Source organism: Chiloscyllium punctatum, chromosome 50, assembly GCF_047496795.1.
Source record: "Chiloscyllium punctatum isolate Juve2018m chromosome 50, sChiPun1.3, whole genome shotgun sequence".
Taxonomy (NCBI): domain Eukaryota; kingdom Metazoa; phylum Chordata; class Chondrichthyes; order Orectolobiformes; family Hemiscylliidae; genus Chiloscyllium; species Chiloscyllium punctatum.
Window position 1 is genome coordinate 22,737,054 of NC_092788.1, and position 16,977 is coordinate 22,754,030.

Sequence of the window (16,977 nt, forward strand, 5' to 3'; positions counted from 1 at the left end):
GTGGTGGAGGGTTGTGTTGTGTGTTTCATTGGATATTTGATTAATGGCAGGAAACAGAGTTTTGGTGGAGGGTTGTGTGTGTGTGTGTTTCCATGTATATCTAGTTAATTGAAGGAGACAGCGTGATGATGGAGGGTTGTGTGTGTTTTTCTGCATATATCTGTTTAATGGCAGGAGACCGGCTTGTGGTGAAGGTTGTGTGCTTGTGTTTCTGTCAATAACTGTTTAATAACAAGAGACAGATATTGTTGTGGGTTGGTGTGGATGTGTTTCTGTGTATCCCTGTTTAATAATTTGAGACAGGGTGGCGATGGATGGTTGTGTACATGTGTGTTTTATTTATATATCAGTTGAATTGCAGGAGACAGCGTGTTGTTAGACGGTTGTGTGTGTCCATTGCTGTATATTTCTGTTTAATGGCAGGAGACAGAGTTGTAGAGGGGGATTGTGTGTGTGTGTTTCTGTATATATCTGATCAATAGCAGGAAACAACTTGGTGGTGAAGGGTTGTGTGTGTGTGTTTCTGTGTACACCGGTTTACTGACAAAAGACTACGTGGTGGTGCAGGTTGGTTTGTCTGTGCTTCTGTGTATATCTGTTGTGGTCCTGTTCACCGAGCTGGGAATTTATGTTGCAGACGTTTCGTACCCTCTCTAGGTGACATCCTCAGTGCTTGGGTGCCTCCTGTAAAGCCCTTCTGTGATGTTTCCTCCAGCATTTATAGTGGTTTATCTCTGCCGCTTCTGGTTGTCAGTTCCAGCTGTCCGCTGCAGTGGCCGGTATATTGGGTCCAAGCTGATGTGTTTGTTGATAGAATCTGTGGATGAGTGCCATGCATTTAGGATTTCCCTGGCTGTTCTCTGTTTGGCTTGTCCTATAATAGTAGTGTTGTTCCAGTCGAACTCATGTTGCTTGTCATCTGTGTGTGTGGCTACTAAGGATAGCTGATCGTGTCGTTTCGTGGCTTGTTGGTGTTCATAGATGTGGATCGTTAGCTGTCTTCCTGTTTGTCTTATGTAGTGTTTTGTGCAGTCCTTGCATGGACTCCATCAAGTCACGTTTCAAAAATCATTTTAATCCACGTGCTCAGACATATAATGAAAAATCTCTGTGGGATGTGAACCTTTAGGTCAGAGGTCAGGACACTACCACCGCTCAACAATAGCCCCTAAAGCTGCAACATGATTCTCCTGTGTGTTTGTTCATCAGCTTTCTTTGAACATACTATGACACACCCCCACAACATAATCGAGACCATCTGTTCCAGAGAAAGTGACACTACCACAGTTCATGGAAGGGAGTCGAATCCAGAGCTCTGCCCCGGGGCAGGGGTGCTATCCACCACACAAGACTTTAACCATGCCCAGAATTTTAAGTGTCAGTTTTCAGCTTTATATGGATTTATTACATTCTGATTAACATTACTGAAAAAGACAGGCAACAGTTTTCATTGTTAAATAAATAAAAGGTGTTAGCCTCAACTATAAGATGATGAGTGTACGTGCTCTGCCAAGCAACTTCTTTAATTGCTTGGCTATGATTTCCAGCTTAAATGGCTATTATCTGTAATCTGCAATATTAGAGCAAGAAATCTTGCAGAAACACTCTGCAATGGGAGGGATCTCGAATAAATATCAAAACTGAACACCAGAGAATAGGAAAGAGCACAATTTCTGGCCAAAAACACTGGCCACTGTTTCCAACCTCTGACATGTGGCTTCCCTCTTCCTGAAATGATTAAGTGATACAAGGCATCAGTTTACTTCCCAGCCTCTCCTTACCCTCTCCTCCCTCAGCTTGCACAAAGCAAATCAAGCTTTGATCATTGGAAAACTCAAGGCCTATGATATAGGCCTTCTGGAGAGGGGAGGGTCTTTTAAACCTGAAGCAGGAGGGTGAGGGGGCAGTAATATCACTCACTGGGCTGAGGTGTGGCAGTTCAACTTTAATATGGATAAATGCGAGGTATTGCATTTTTGTCAAATAAAAAGCGGGCGCTCATGCAATGAATAGTAGTGCGTTGGTAGTGTTGTAGAAAAGAGGGACCCACAGGTGCCGATTGAATTCACAGAAGTTTGTGGCACTTATAGACAAGCTGTTTAAGGCTACTTCATTGCTCAGACATTTGGGGTTAGAAATTGAGAAGTAATGCTGAGATAGTGCAGGACATTGATGAAGCCTCTTTTGCAGTACTGTGTTCAGTTCTGTTATTGGAAGGAGATTATTAAGCTGAAGAGGGTTCAGAATAGATATACCAGGATGTCGCCAGGAACACCTCATCTTCTGCCTCGGGATCCGACAAACACATGGCATGAACATTGAACTGACTAATTTGCAAATCTCCCCTCGACGACCCAGATCCCAGATCCGACCTTTCGACTCAGATCCGCCCTCTCGTGGGAAACTACCTGTCCATCTTCCTTCCCACCTATCCGCTCCAACTCCCCACCGACCTCTCACTATCACCTCCTAGCTTCGCCCACCTATCACCAACCTTTCCCCTAGCCTCACCCCACCACCCATTTATCTCTCAGCCCCTTTGCCCCTTCGCAGTTCTGAAGAAGGGCCCTGCCTGAAACGTTTACTCTCTTGCTCCTCGGTTGCTGCCTGACCTTCTGTGCCTTCTCCACTATCATGCTTTATCTACACTTAATTCTCTAACATCTGGAGTCCCCATTGTCACTTAGGTACAATTCTCTGTTAACATATCAATGGCTGTCTGTCTGTTGTAACCCCACACTGTCTTAGGTACATATTGTCTCCAGATCATGATCTATAAAATTTCTCTCAATCTCTTACTGACATTGTCTTGCCTCAGCAGTAGTTACAGGGTCTATGTTTCCATTTATAAGCAGAGAAACATGTTAGTGTTCCGATAAACCTCTGGCATTACTTTCATATCCAATGCAGACTGAATGGTTACACACAATTAATCTACCAGACTCAACATTCATTCCCTCAGTTACCCTCGCATATCCAATCCAGACTGTGTAAATGTTAATCCTTATTTTGAATTTTAATTAAACAATATTGAATTGAAAGGTGTTGGCTGCAGCTATTTGTTCTGTGACTGGAAATAATGTCAGTCTCCGTGGATCCTAAATGTGTCACTTGAGGGCTTGCCTCTTTTATTAATTAAGGATTCAGTTCAATGTGTTATCCCATAGTATGAGTGGGAACATTGCCGACAGTACAGGGATCAGCAGCGCCAGAGAGACAGGGAGGAGATATCAGAATCTGAGAGCATTAGACTGGAATGATCCAACATGGACAGGAGTTTTTCATCTAGTCTTTACTGGCTTTCCAAACCTTGGGTATCATTAGAATGGCGGATATATGATGTACTGATTGTTATTCAAGCTGGTTACTATCCCATCCTCGCTATAGTTGGTGTTCCTGGTAAGTCATTCTAACCGTCTATTAAAGCAGGTTAAACTGAACTGTTGTTCACGTTATTGAAATTGGGAAAGGTGGAAGTCATTGTTTTCAGCTCCAATGAAAAAATCCCATTCCTTAGAAATTATAATGAGCAGATTACTACTTTCAAATGACTCACCAGTATGCGAGGAGAAACTCTAAAACTCCATAATCCTTCTGTCCCTGCACAGATCGATATCTCCATATCCTCCCCATTCGCTTATTCTGTCCAGTATCACCTTCGTGATATCCCCTACTCCTCCTCAGCCGCAGGGCACCTTCTGAGTAAACCATCATTTGGGCCTCTGTTAAATCCGGAATCACCTGTTTCAAGCCCCTTCTAACCACATGTCAATCACAACATAATTACACTTGAAATGTTTAACTTGTTCTCTTCATAGCAACTGTCTGACGGGAAGATAATTCATGGTGCTCAAGTCATTGACTCATGATCTAGAGCCACAGCATAATAATCTGTTAATATGAATGAAATTGGTGGCTTTGAAGTGAAACCATCATCATTAAGTATAAAAAGCCCATCTGCTTGCCTCATGTCCTTTCGTGAAGGCAATGGGTCATCCTTCCCTGATCAGGTCTCTGTGTGACTGCAAACCCACAGCAATGTGTTTTACTCTTTACTGTCCTGTGGAACAGCTGAACCAGCCTCTCATTTCAAGATAGGCATAACAGGCTGGCCTGACCTGTGAGGGAAGGATAGTTTCCCATATTCCTACAGCTCATTTCCATTCAGGTGGGTGACCATTCCTTATTTCAAGTGTATTCTTTCTTAGCCTATTCCCTGAGTGTGATGTCCATCTCCCGTAGCACCTCTGGTGTTGGCTGTATTGATGCTCACATATAGATGTAAGGAACTTTTAAATTCCAGGTCAGAGGCAGTGTAGCTAGAAGGAAAGGCTTCTTACGCCACAAGAAAGTAAAGGAGATGTCTCAGTGAGGAAAAGGAATTATTGTGATAAAACCTGAGAGTGTTGTTGAGGCAGTATTGGGAAATTGTGGACAGATTTTCTTTCCCTTATAAGAAATAATCGTCCTGCCACAGATAGAGTGCAAAGGTTTTTCACCAGACTAATCCCTGGGATGGTGGTAAAATGAGGAGTGAATGACGATTAATCTTTAGCGCTGTGAGAGAATAAAAGATGATTGCATTGAAACTAAAGGATAATGGACAGTCTCTCATGATGTTCTAAACAGATATTGATACGGTGATAAAATCAATGGCTTGTTTTTACTCGGGTTACAAGAGCCTCTGAGGACGTTCCCCTCACCCCATCCCCACTCCCCATATCGATAGAGAGAGAGAGAGCGAGAGAGAGAGAGAGAGAGAGTCAGACTTTGAATATAATGCATTTGGTGTGTGCTCCTACATTAAACATCACATTATCCAAAATCCTGACAGCAGCCACAATGCCTTCACTCTAAAACAGTTAACTATTCCCATCATCTTCTGACCTCCATGGAGAATATAGATCTGTCTACTCAGAGATGGAAGATGCCTCTTTGAGACTTGATACAATACATCTGGCTTCCCTCCTCACTGCTAGCAAACCACGTTAAAGTAGCAGATGTTCCACTGGCGATGGACCCACGAGGAACCTCGTACAGCCATTCATGAGTGCAGTCTCTGCTCCATTGGTTTGTTGTATTGGAGCATCAGTGACACCCTCCTGTTCATGTATAACAATCTCGTGGGTCTGAATGGCCTCCTCCAGGTCCCATGAAACAAATTCAAGGCTCTGATTGGACTCTACCTGATCCGGTTTAATACCTCCTTGTACTGACCAGACCCTTTCTCTTCCTGTGGAACAAGCAGGAGTATTGAATGGGCTTCCCCTCTTCTTGTTCAGTAGTTTCGATGAGCTGAATGGCTTCCACATTTCTGTATGTAACCAGCTTGAGATGTTGAATGAGCTCCTCTTTTAACTGTGTCTGACAGCACTGTTACATGAATGTTACCGACACTTTAACAGCAAAAGCCTGAATGCTGTCCGGGTCTTCCTGAATACGGAGACAGGCTGCATCAGGAGCTGATGGGAGACAAAATGTTCTGAACATTGTGTAACCCTCAGTGACCATCCCCACCTCCGGTCTTATGTTGGCGAAAGACATTGATGAAGCAGCTGAAGATGTTTATGCTGAGGAAGCTACCCTGATGATCTCCTGAAGAGATGTCCTGGGACTGAGATTTTCGGGCGCCCAAACAGGCATCTTCCTTTGTGCTCTGAAAGACCCCAGCCAGTGGGGAGGGGACACCTGATTCCCATTCAGCTCAAATGACATTCTCAGTCAAATACTGCCTTGATATCAAGGCTCTTCACTATTTGCTGAGCCCCTGTGTTCCCCCCTTGTTCATATCAACAGGTGACAATGTCTGTGTGGGGAGTGTTTTCCTCTCACAGAGGGTAGTGAATGTCAGGAATTATCTTTTCTCGAGAGCTAGGGAAGCTACATCACTGAAAGTATTTTAAAAAGGAGGTGGATGAATTTTTGACCTGTAAGAGAGCTGAGAGGATGTGAAGAATTGGACATTAAAGATGAGTTAATATGAACAACAGATCGGTCATGATCGTATACAATGGCTTGATTATCCGAACTACCTGATCCTGTTCCATATTCTGTAATTATAACGTTAATGGTTGCAATTTTCCTGCACGTTCTGTTATTGAACGTTGCAATCAGAGAGAGCTATGTACTTTGAGTCATCTCTTAGTGAGGTCTTGGGGCTGAATTCACAGTGAATCTGGATCTATACCATGACAAACAAATAAAGCACAAGATGCAGAGAGGAGACACTCTGTAAAGAGACCAGAGTTGTCTTTCGAACCCAGCCTGGGTTTTGAAGTAACATTTTCCAATCCACACCAAACGATGTGTGACAGCCTGGAGGGAATGAATGAGATCCTGTGTTACGGTGGACCATGTATTTGGAGCAAGATGCCCCCGTCAGTACCAGTGCAGGAGTTTTGAGGGGCTGAATTGAACATAGGAACATAGGACTGAGGAGCAGGAGTGGGTCATTAGACACGTTGTCACTGTTCCACAAGACACTAAGATCATAGCTGCTCTGATTGTGGTTTCAGCAGCACTTTTCTGCCTGTATACAATTTTCCTGCATGAACTTGTCTGTCAAATGTTTGAATACAGCACAACGTTGACCAAATGCAATCATCCAGGCACTACAAATGTTTGATAAAGGGAATTCCCACATAAACAGTCCAATAAGAATTTCTAATTCGCGTTCCGATAAATGTTAGAGGGTCACTGTGTCCTTTTCCAGTCCCACTCCTCCACTGATTACAAAAACTTTAAAAGTAGCCAGTTTAGTGTTATGACCAATTGTATAGGACTCGGACTGGGTCATTTTTGAGAAAAATGTGAAATTCAGGAAGTTGAACTCACAACAAATAGTAAACGATAGTGTCCAAAATGTTCTTCTGCCTTTGAAATTATTCTGCTCACACAAGCTGCTGGTATTGGGATTTATTTGTGGAACAGTTGGATTTGGCTGAACTACCTTTGCTTCCAGCAGTGAAGAGATTCCAATGAGTCCTCACCAGGAATCCTTCACGAGTGGTGAAGATAACTCAGGGATTTTATTGTCTCACATTTTGCTATTGGGTGGACAAAGTAAGAGAGAGGGATCAATCAGCTCTGCTTCTCAGGCAGGGAACATTTTTCTCCCTCTCTGTGTTGAACAATAATGTCAACTGAACATCAAACTGGGCCATGTGTGCTCTCCTGGAGCATTCTCTGGAACGGATGATAATGGTCGATATGAAGGTGCATCATCCCTGTTGTTGTACACAGTGTCTTTCATTAGGAAAAAAGAGTCCCTGCTTTAACAGCTGATGACATGTTTATATGCTTCTGTGTAATTTGTAACTATCGGTCGATGTCTATATAATACGTGTGTTGATATCAATACATCTTATTCTTAAGTTTGTTCTCTAGCTTTAAACTCTATAACAAGAGGAAATATGCATCCAGCTGAAACACATTTCAGAAAGTCATCTATGGTTCAAGAAGATTTCTCATCTCAAATCAAAATTATAATCCCCCATAACAAAAGACCTTCCTTCCAGGAATGAGTGAAGGGAAACATCTATGAAAATCTTTTGAAAGGATTATATCGCTTTTCTTAAGTTTAGGCGATCAAAACTGCACACAGTGTATCCGATGTGGTCTCAGCAATGCCCCGTACAGATGTAGTAAAACATTTCTCATTAAACGTGATAACCTTTGCCAGAAACAGCATCATTCCACTTACCTTCCAAATCACTTGCTGCATCTGCAGACTGATTTCATATGATTCATGTCCCAGGAACATGGAAACGGCCAGTATCACAGAGTTCTGCAATCTCTCTCCATTTAAATTGTTCACCATTGTTTTATCCTTCGTGACACAGTAGACAACTCACCTTATGTTCTTTCTGCTGAAGGTTTGCTCACTAACCTTCCCTGTCTGTATCACATTGCAGACTCAGTACCTCCATTTGACGACATCTTGAATGAACATCTTGGTGATGCGCTAATTGAGCTTTGCACCATTCAGTTCCCTTCCACCAGATCTTTGATACAGATTATTTGTCATTGATGATCTCACAGTGATCTCTACAGCAGTGCATTAGTTACAGTTTTGCAACCTGAAAATAAATATTTACCTCTACTCTCTATTTCCTGTTAGTGACAGCTTCCCCGTTCCTGTGTAGCACCTAAGTTGGGTTGAATCGTCTCCTCCTGGGCTGTGTAACGTAACTCAACGAGCTGAATTACTTCATTCTCTATTCCTGTATAACTTCTTCGAGGGGCAGAATGGTCTCCTCCCGTCTCATTTTAATGAATCCTGCCTGACTGAAAGCGGTGGTCCCCTACCTTGTAACAGCATCGAGGGGTGGATTGAGCGAACACACATAGGGTAGAGGCAGCAGTATATCTCTGTAACAGCTGCGAGGGCTGTATTGAGGGAACACACAAGGGGTTAGGGAGAGCAGTATATCTCTGTGATAGCCTTGAGGGGGAGATAGAGGGAACAACACATGGAGTAGGTGCAGCAGTACATTCTGTAACAGACTCAAGTGTGGATTGAGGGCACAGTGCATGGGGTGGGGCAGCAATTGTTCTTTTGGCTGCACCATTCAGACTGCTCATAACTAATCCGATTGTGTCTAACTATCCGTATCTGGTCTGTTTCCAATAAACATTGACTCTCCTATCCAGCAAAGATCAGTCAAGCTCAGCGTTGAACATCTTCAATAACCGAGTATAGCAAAGTGAACAAAACTGAACATAACGCTACCAATACTGCCTCAGCGGCGTCCTGTATAACTGCAACATAACTCCCTAATTTTGATGAGGTAAAAACAATGACTGCAGATGCTGGAAACCAGATTCCGGATTAGTGCTGCTGGAAGACCACAGCAGTTCAGGCAGCATCCAAATAGCTTCGAAATCGACGTTTCTGGCAAAAGCCCTCCATCAGGAATAAAGGCAGTGAGCCTGAAGCGTGGAGAGATAAGCTAGAGGAGGGTGGGGGTGGGGAGAAAGCAGCATAGAGTACAATGGGTGTGTGGGGGAGGGGATGAAGGTGATTGGTCAAGGAGGAGAGGGTGGAGTGGATAGGTGGAAAAGAAGATAGGCAGGTAGGACAAGTCCGGGCAAGTCAAGCGGACAGTTCCTGAGCTGGAAGTTTAGAACTAGGGTGAGGTGGGGGAAGGAGAAATGAGGAAACTGTTGAAGTCTACATTGATCCCCTGGGGTTGAAGTGTTCCGAGGCGGAAGATGAGGCGTTCTTCCTCCAGGCGTCTGGTGGTGAGGGAGCGGCGGTGAAGGAGGCCCAGGACCTCCATGTCCTCGGCAGAGTGGCAGGGGGAGTTGAAATGTTGGGCCACGGGACGGTTTGGTTGATTGGTGCGGGTGTCCCGGAGATGTTCCCTAAAGCGCTCTGCTAGGAGGCGCCCAGTCTCCCCAATGTCGAGGAGACCGCATCGGGAGCAACAGATACAATAAATGATATTAGTGGATGTACAAGTAAAACTTTGATGGATGTGGAAGGCTCCCCAACACATTCCACCCCGACCTTAAATTTACCTGGACCATCTCTGACAGCTCCCTCCCCTTCCTGGACCTCTCCATCTCCATTAATGACGACCGACTTGACACTGACATTTTTTACAAACCCACCGACTCCCACAGCTACCTGGATTACAAGTCTTCCCACCCTACCTCTTGCAAAAATGCCATCCCGTATTCCCAATTCCTCCGCCTCCGCTGGATCTGTTCCCAGGAGGACCAGTTCCAGATTAGATTAGATTACTTACAGTGTGGAAACAGGCCCTTCAGCCCAACAAGTCCACACCGACTCGCCACCCACCCATACCCCTACATTTACCCCTTATCTAACACTATGGGCAATTTAGCATGGCCAATTCACCTAACCTGCACATCTTTGGACTGTGGGAGGAAACCGGAGCACCCGGAGGAAACCAACGCAGACACGGGGAGAACGTGCAATCTCCACACAGTCAGTCGCCTGAGGCGGGAACTGAACCCGGGTCTCTGGCGCTGTGAGGCAGCAGTGCTAACCACTGTGCCACCATGTTCCACCACAGAACACACCAGATGGCCTCCTGCTTTAGAGACCGCAAATTCCCTTCCCACGTGGTTAAAGATGCCCTCCAACGCATCTCGTCCACATCCTGCACCTCCGCCCTCAGACCTCACCCCTCCAACCGTAACAAGGACAGAACGCCCCTGGTGCTCACCTTCCACCCTACAAACCTTCGCATAAACCAAATCATCCGCCGACATTTCTGACACCTCCAAACAGACCCCACTACCAGGGATATATTTCCCTCCCCACCCCTTTCCACCTTCCGCAAAGACCGTTCCCTCCATGACTACCTGGTCAGGTCCACGCCCCCAAACAACCCACCCTCCAATCCTGGCACTTTCCCCTGCCACCCCAGGAACTGTAAAACCTGCGCCCACGCCTCCTCCCTCACCTCTATCCAAGGCCCGAAAGGAGCCTTCCACATTCATGAAAGTTTTACTTGCACATCCACTAATATCATTTATTGTATCCGTTGCTCCCGATGCGGTCTCCTCTACATTGGGGAGACTGGGCGCCTCCTAGCAGAGCGCTTTAGGGAACATCTCTGGGACACCCGCACCAATCAACCAAACCGCCCCGTGGCCCAACATTTCAACTCCCCCTCCCAATCTGCCGAGGACATGGAGGTCCTGTGCCTCCTTCACCACCGCTCCCTCACCACCAGACGCCTGGAGGAAGAACGCCTCATCTTCCGCCTCGGAACACTTCAACCCCAGGGCATCAACGTAGACTTCAACATTTTCCTCATTTCCCCTTCCCCCACCTCACCCGAGTTCTAAACTTCCAGCTCAGCAACTGTCTGCTTGACTTGCCCGGACTTGTCCTACCTGCCTATCTTCTTTTCCACCTATCCACTCCACTATCTCCTCCTTGACCTATCACCTTCATCCCCTCCCCCACTCACCCATTGTACTCTATGCTGCTTTCTCCCCACCCCCACCATCCTCTAGCTTATCTCTCCACGCTTCGGGTTCACTGCCTTTATTCCTGATGAAGGGCTTTTGCCCGAAACGTCGATTTCGCAGCTATTTGGATGCTGCCTGAACTGCTGTGCTCTTCCAGCACCACTAAGCCAGAATCCCTAATTTTGATACTCAGTGAAATACACTGATTAAGGCCAATGTACCAAAAGCTTTCTTCACTGCACTGTCTACTTCTGAATCAACTTCCAGAGAACCATACACCTGAATTCCAAGGTCCTTCTGTTCCACTACACTCCTAAAGACCCAACCATTCACCATGAAACTCCAACCTTGATTTGACTTTCTAAAATGCAAGAACTTACACTTTATTAAAATCCATTTGCCATTTCTCAACCCACTTCCCCAGCTGATCAAAATACTGCTGAAATTTCTGAAATTTATGATAATCTTCCTCACTCGCCATGAGACTGCTTATTTTCGTGTCGTATTCAAACTTACAAATCATGCCTGTACATTATCATCTAAATCATAGACATCTGTGATATGCAGTGATCCCAGCACCATCCCCTGAGGCATTCCACTAGTCACAGGCCTCCAGTCTGACCAGCATTCTTCCTGTATCACCCTCTGCTTCCTACCACCAAACCAATTTTGTACCTAATTTGCCACCTCCCCCTCAATTCCATGTGATCTCACCTTTCAGAGCAGCGGAACATGCGGAACCTTATTGAGGCCTTACTGGAATCCATATAGACTATGTATACCATCCTGCCCTCCTCAACGTTGCTGGTCACTTCATCAAAGAACTCCAACCAATTTACGAGTCATGATCTCCCATGCACAAAGACGTGCTGAATTTCATGAAGGGCTTTTGCCCGAAACATCCATTTTCCTGCTCCTCGGAAGCTGCCTGGTCTTCTCTGCTTTTCCAGCACCATTCTAATCATACTCCGAATCATATCCTGTCTTTCCAAATGCATGTATATCCAATCTCTCCGAATCTTCTCAAGTAACTTATCCACTAGATTTTAGGTTTGCTGGTCTTTCGTTCCCAGTTTTACCTTTGTAGCCTTCCTTGAATAAGGGCACAGCATTCGCTACCCTCCAGTCATCTGGGACCTGACCAGCGATAATGGAAAAGAACCAACCAGGGCTCCCGCAATTTCTTATCTATCCTCCTGCAGTGTTCCTGGATATATCTGGTCAGGATCAGGAGGTTTTAGAAATACTGCAAAGTCTGAAAAATACGTCTATTTATTTCCTGTACAAACACCAAAAAGTGAGAAAGTGACTCAATGATGGTTAACATCACTAATTAGAAAATTTATTAATCACAGGAAGTGACTTCAGAAGAATTCCAAATATTGTGAAAACCCGTGAATTCTCAGAAGTTTAGAATCCAGAAAAGGAAGGACATGAAACTGATAAGGAAACCAAAAAGCGAGCATACCTGCTAATAAACAGGAACACAAAGACTGCATAAATCAACGATCTATATTTCAAAGGAAACAAAATAAAAGCAAGGTCAAGAGTGGAAATTTGTAATTGGGAGAGGAGAGTTCATTGTGGAGAACAGGGAAATGGCCAAGAAAATAACCAGTTACTTTGCATCTGTCTCCATGGAGTAATATCCAGGAAATCACCCAGTAATTCCAAGTGACCATATCGGCCTTCTGAAGCTTAAGACAAAAAGTCAATTCAAATCAGTAACAAGGTAGTACTTGAAGATGTAGCTGTATTGAGCATTGCTAAGTCTAACGAAACAGATGTACGTCTCATCAAAACGTCAGAAATGAATCCCCAACAGTAGTATTAATTGCACTGTCGATGTTTTCCTTTACATTCTGCAGAGGACAGAAACTATTGCGGATAAACATGATCCAAGCACTATCGACGAATGGAAGGGATCCAAACAGCTACAAAAGGAAGAAGACATAGTGTGGAGAACTGCAGACCAATTAATCGACATCTGTAGGGAAACTGTTGAAATCTATTACACAGGATGATATTTTTGATATTTAGAAATTAACATCAACAATGGAGAAAATCAGCATGCATTTCTGATAGAGAAATCGTACTTGATAAACTTCGGAATTGTTTGCAGTTGTTTCTTATAACATAGATAATGGGGAACCAGTAGAAGTTGCGGATATTTGATTTTCGCAAGAGTTTCTCAATGAGTCCGTAAATTGAATGAATTTGAAGGGAATTTGGAGGAAGATATGTAAGTGGAAAGTTAAAGTTTGGTTTGCCTTCATTTAAGAGAGTCAGAGCATTGATGTAAAGACATGTTGAAGCAGTTTCACAGCGTGTTGATAGGACTATACCTGGAGTATTGTGCACAGTTTTGGTGAGCGAATCTCAAAAAAACATTCTCCAGATTAATCCCTCAGATGGTGAGATTGCCTGATGAGGAAAGTCGGCCTGTGTTCTCTAGAGTTTCAAAGAATGAGAGCTGGGTCACAGTGAAATTTTGAAAATTCACAAAACATATGACAAGTTGGAAATGAACAGAACTCTCCCCTCGCTGTCTATTCCACATTAAAGGCAAATAATGGCAGGATCTGGGACAGGCCATTTAAATCTGCAATAAGGAAGAAATTCATCACTTGGAGGGGACTAATTAACACAGGTGCAGGGAAGCCTACTGGCACGCAAGATGAGTGAGAATCTCCAAATATTCGAGAGATTGTCCAGCGGAACAAAATAACCAGGGAACAGGTAGGACTCATTCGTGATTTGCCAAGTTGCAACCAAATCAACTTTAGTGGTAGGAGACAGAGGGTGGTGGTAGAAGGCTGTTTGTGTTTGGAGGCTAGTGTCCAGTGGTGTACCACAAGGATCAGTGCTGTGTTTCTTAATATTTGTGATTCGGAGGTGTTGGTGTTGGACGGGGGTGGACAAAGTTAAGAATTGCATAACACCAGGTTATTCTCCAAAAGCTTTATTCGGTGGCACGAGCTTTCGAAGTGCTTCATCAAAGCGCACAACCACCTGATGAAGACACAGCACTTCGAAAGCTCGTGCCTCCAAATAAACCTTTTGGAGAATAACCTGGTGTTATGCAATTTTTAACTTTGTCCACCCCAGTCCAACACCAACAACTCTGAATCACAAATATTGAGGGACACAGAACTGATCCCCGTGGTACACCATTGGACACTAGCCTCTCAAATAAATAAGCTGATGTTTTGTGATTTTAAACATTATCATAAAGGTTTCAGCTGTGAATATGGACGAGGGGTGGGGGGGGGTGTCATAAGTAAGTTTGTGTTTGATACAAAGTTTTGCCGGTTAGTTGGCAGTGAGGAGGAAGGCCTTATGTTACAGGAAGATACAGATGGAATGGTCAGATGGTCACATCAATGGCAGGTGGACTGTAACCCTGATAAATATGAGGTCATGCACTTTGGAAGAAGGAACCAGGCAGGGGAGGACTCAATGAATGGCAGCACACTGGGAAACTCAGAGGGTGCTTCTCCACACATCCCTGAATGTAGCTGGACAGGGTAGCACACAATTTGAGAAAGCGTACTGGAGCGTAAACACAGCCTTCACACATTGAAGCATAGATTATAAGAGCTATGTGGAACTTTCGTTAGCCAAGATGGAATACTGTGTGTAGTTCTGGGAGCTACATTACAGGAAGGATGTGATTGCACTGGAGGGGTTGCAGAGGAGATTCACCAGGATGTTCCCTGTGATGGAGCATATCAGCTATGGAGAGAGCTTGGATAAGCTCGGGTTGTTTAGTTTGGAGCAGAGAAGGTTAAGGGGGACGTGAATCAGGAGAATAAGATTACGAGGGACATGGACGGGGTGGGTAGACAGCAGCTGGTCCTTTTAGTCAAAGGGACACACTTTTAAAGTAAAGGTTTTGAGACTTAGTGAGGATTTGAGAACTGTTTTTTACCCAAAGTATGTTGGGTCTGGGATGCACTTCGTGAGAGGGGAATTGTCATGGTAACCTCAAAACCATTACAAAATACATGGTTGTGCACTTGAAATGCCATAAGATTTACAGCGACGGGTTTTGTGTTGGAAAGTGGGGCTACTGTAGACCGTGCTGTATTTCTGATCGTACAGAGTCTGTGCTTCTGTGATTGTATGGCTGTGGAAGGTCAATCATTCAGTAGCTCAAGATAGGAATTGATGGGTTTCTGAAGAATATCTTATCACAGAGTATATGAGTGAACTTGTAGTATCTTCTGAAAATACATTAATGGCAAAATTAAGAGAAAAAGGTGCAGCTTCCTTACAGTCTGATACCAGATAATTGAGGACAGGGAAATAGCAGATCAATGGAGCAAATACTTCAGTTATGCATTCACAGAAAAAAACCAAAAATAAGAATTCCTCGCAATACTAGGGAACTTTAGTCTGGTGAGAAAAAGGGAATAGAATAAAATTAGCAACTAAAACGTTTTAGAGAAAATATTGTACTGAAATTAATGGGCATAGACAAAGTCACGAGAGGTTTATGAAATAGGAATCATATTTGAGAAAGTGGCTTTTAGCAAAATTATGGAGACGGTATCAACGCAATACGACTGGAATCAGAAAGATTTTTGATAAAGCCCCAAGCCTTTTGTGCAAATTCGAATCCAGTGGGACTGGGGCTAATATATGGTCATGGTTTTAGATTGGGAGAGCTGGCAGGAAACAGTGAGTAGGAATAAAACCATGTTTTTTTGAATGGAAGGCTTGGAGGATATAAGAGGGATCGAGATTTGACATCCAGCTTTTCCCAATTCACATCATATCTTTGGTTGTGGGGCTCAATTGCAATATTCCCAAGTCTGCTGACAGTACTAAATGATGTCAGCTTCTGAGTGGATGAGGAGGTTGTAAGAAAGGCTCCAAGGTGATTGAGACAAGTGGAGTGACTGGGCAAATACGTGGTAGATGGAGAGCAATGGGAGAGATGAGAGGTTGTGTACTTTGATGGGAACAATAGAATGGCATCCTATCATTTGAAAAAGGATTGGTTGAAAATGATGATCTATAAATGAACTTTAGCTGCATTTTTGTTTATTTCTGCGAAGCTATCCGAGTCCATGTAGGTTAGTGAGTTCTGAACACGGAAGTCAATACTGGGAATGGCATTGGCATGCTGCATACAGTGTACATAGACCCAGCAAGTGGGGAGCTGTAACAGTGAAAAGAATCTGGATCTCCCTGTACACCAGTCACTGAAAGCAATATTGCAGGAGCAGAAAGCAGGTAGGAAGATAAGTGATTTATTCACCTTCATTTCAAGGGATTAGAATACAGGAGTAAGGGTCATTTACTGCAACTGAACAGGGTCTTGGTGGGACCCCATCTCGAACATTGTGCAGTGTTCTGTGCAGTTTTGGTGTCCTTACCTAATAAAGGGCAAACCTGACATTGAGGGAGTGCAGTGAAGGATGACCAGACTGATCTCTGGGATGACAGGTTAGTTGTGGGAGCAGAATTTGGGGTGACTGGGCCTGTATTCCATGGGCTTTAGGAAAATGAGTGGAGATCTCAGTGAGATATACAACACTCTGACAGGGTATGACAGATTGGAAGCAGGGATGATAGTTCACTTTGTAGAAAACAGTTCACGAATCGTATTGCACTCACATCGTACTTAATAAACAAGCGTTATCAAAGAACTCCCTATATATTGATGGGCCGAAGGCACTGTATTTCATAATGTTAAAACATATTTTGAGATATCAACATTGTGTGGGGAAAACTGCATTGAGGAGATGTTCGCCCATGAAATAGCATGGGGAAAGCTCAATGTGCTGAATGACCTCCTCCTCTCCCGATGTTTCTGTGCAGTCTGTGGGAAAGCTCTGTAAATGTTGTCACAAGATCTCAGATGTTAGGAAAGATGTCTATGCAGGGACAACAGGATAGTACTTCCCATTCCCTTTTCTGATAACGAGATTGATGCCAGATGTTCTGTCAGGTCTTATCCTTTAAGACCTCAGAGTCGTTCGATACAATTCAGTGTCTCACGTGGCCGATTCAGAGACC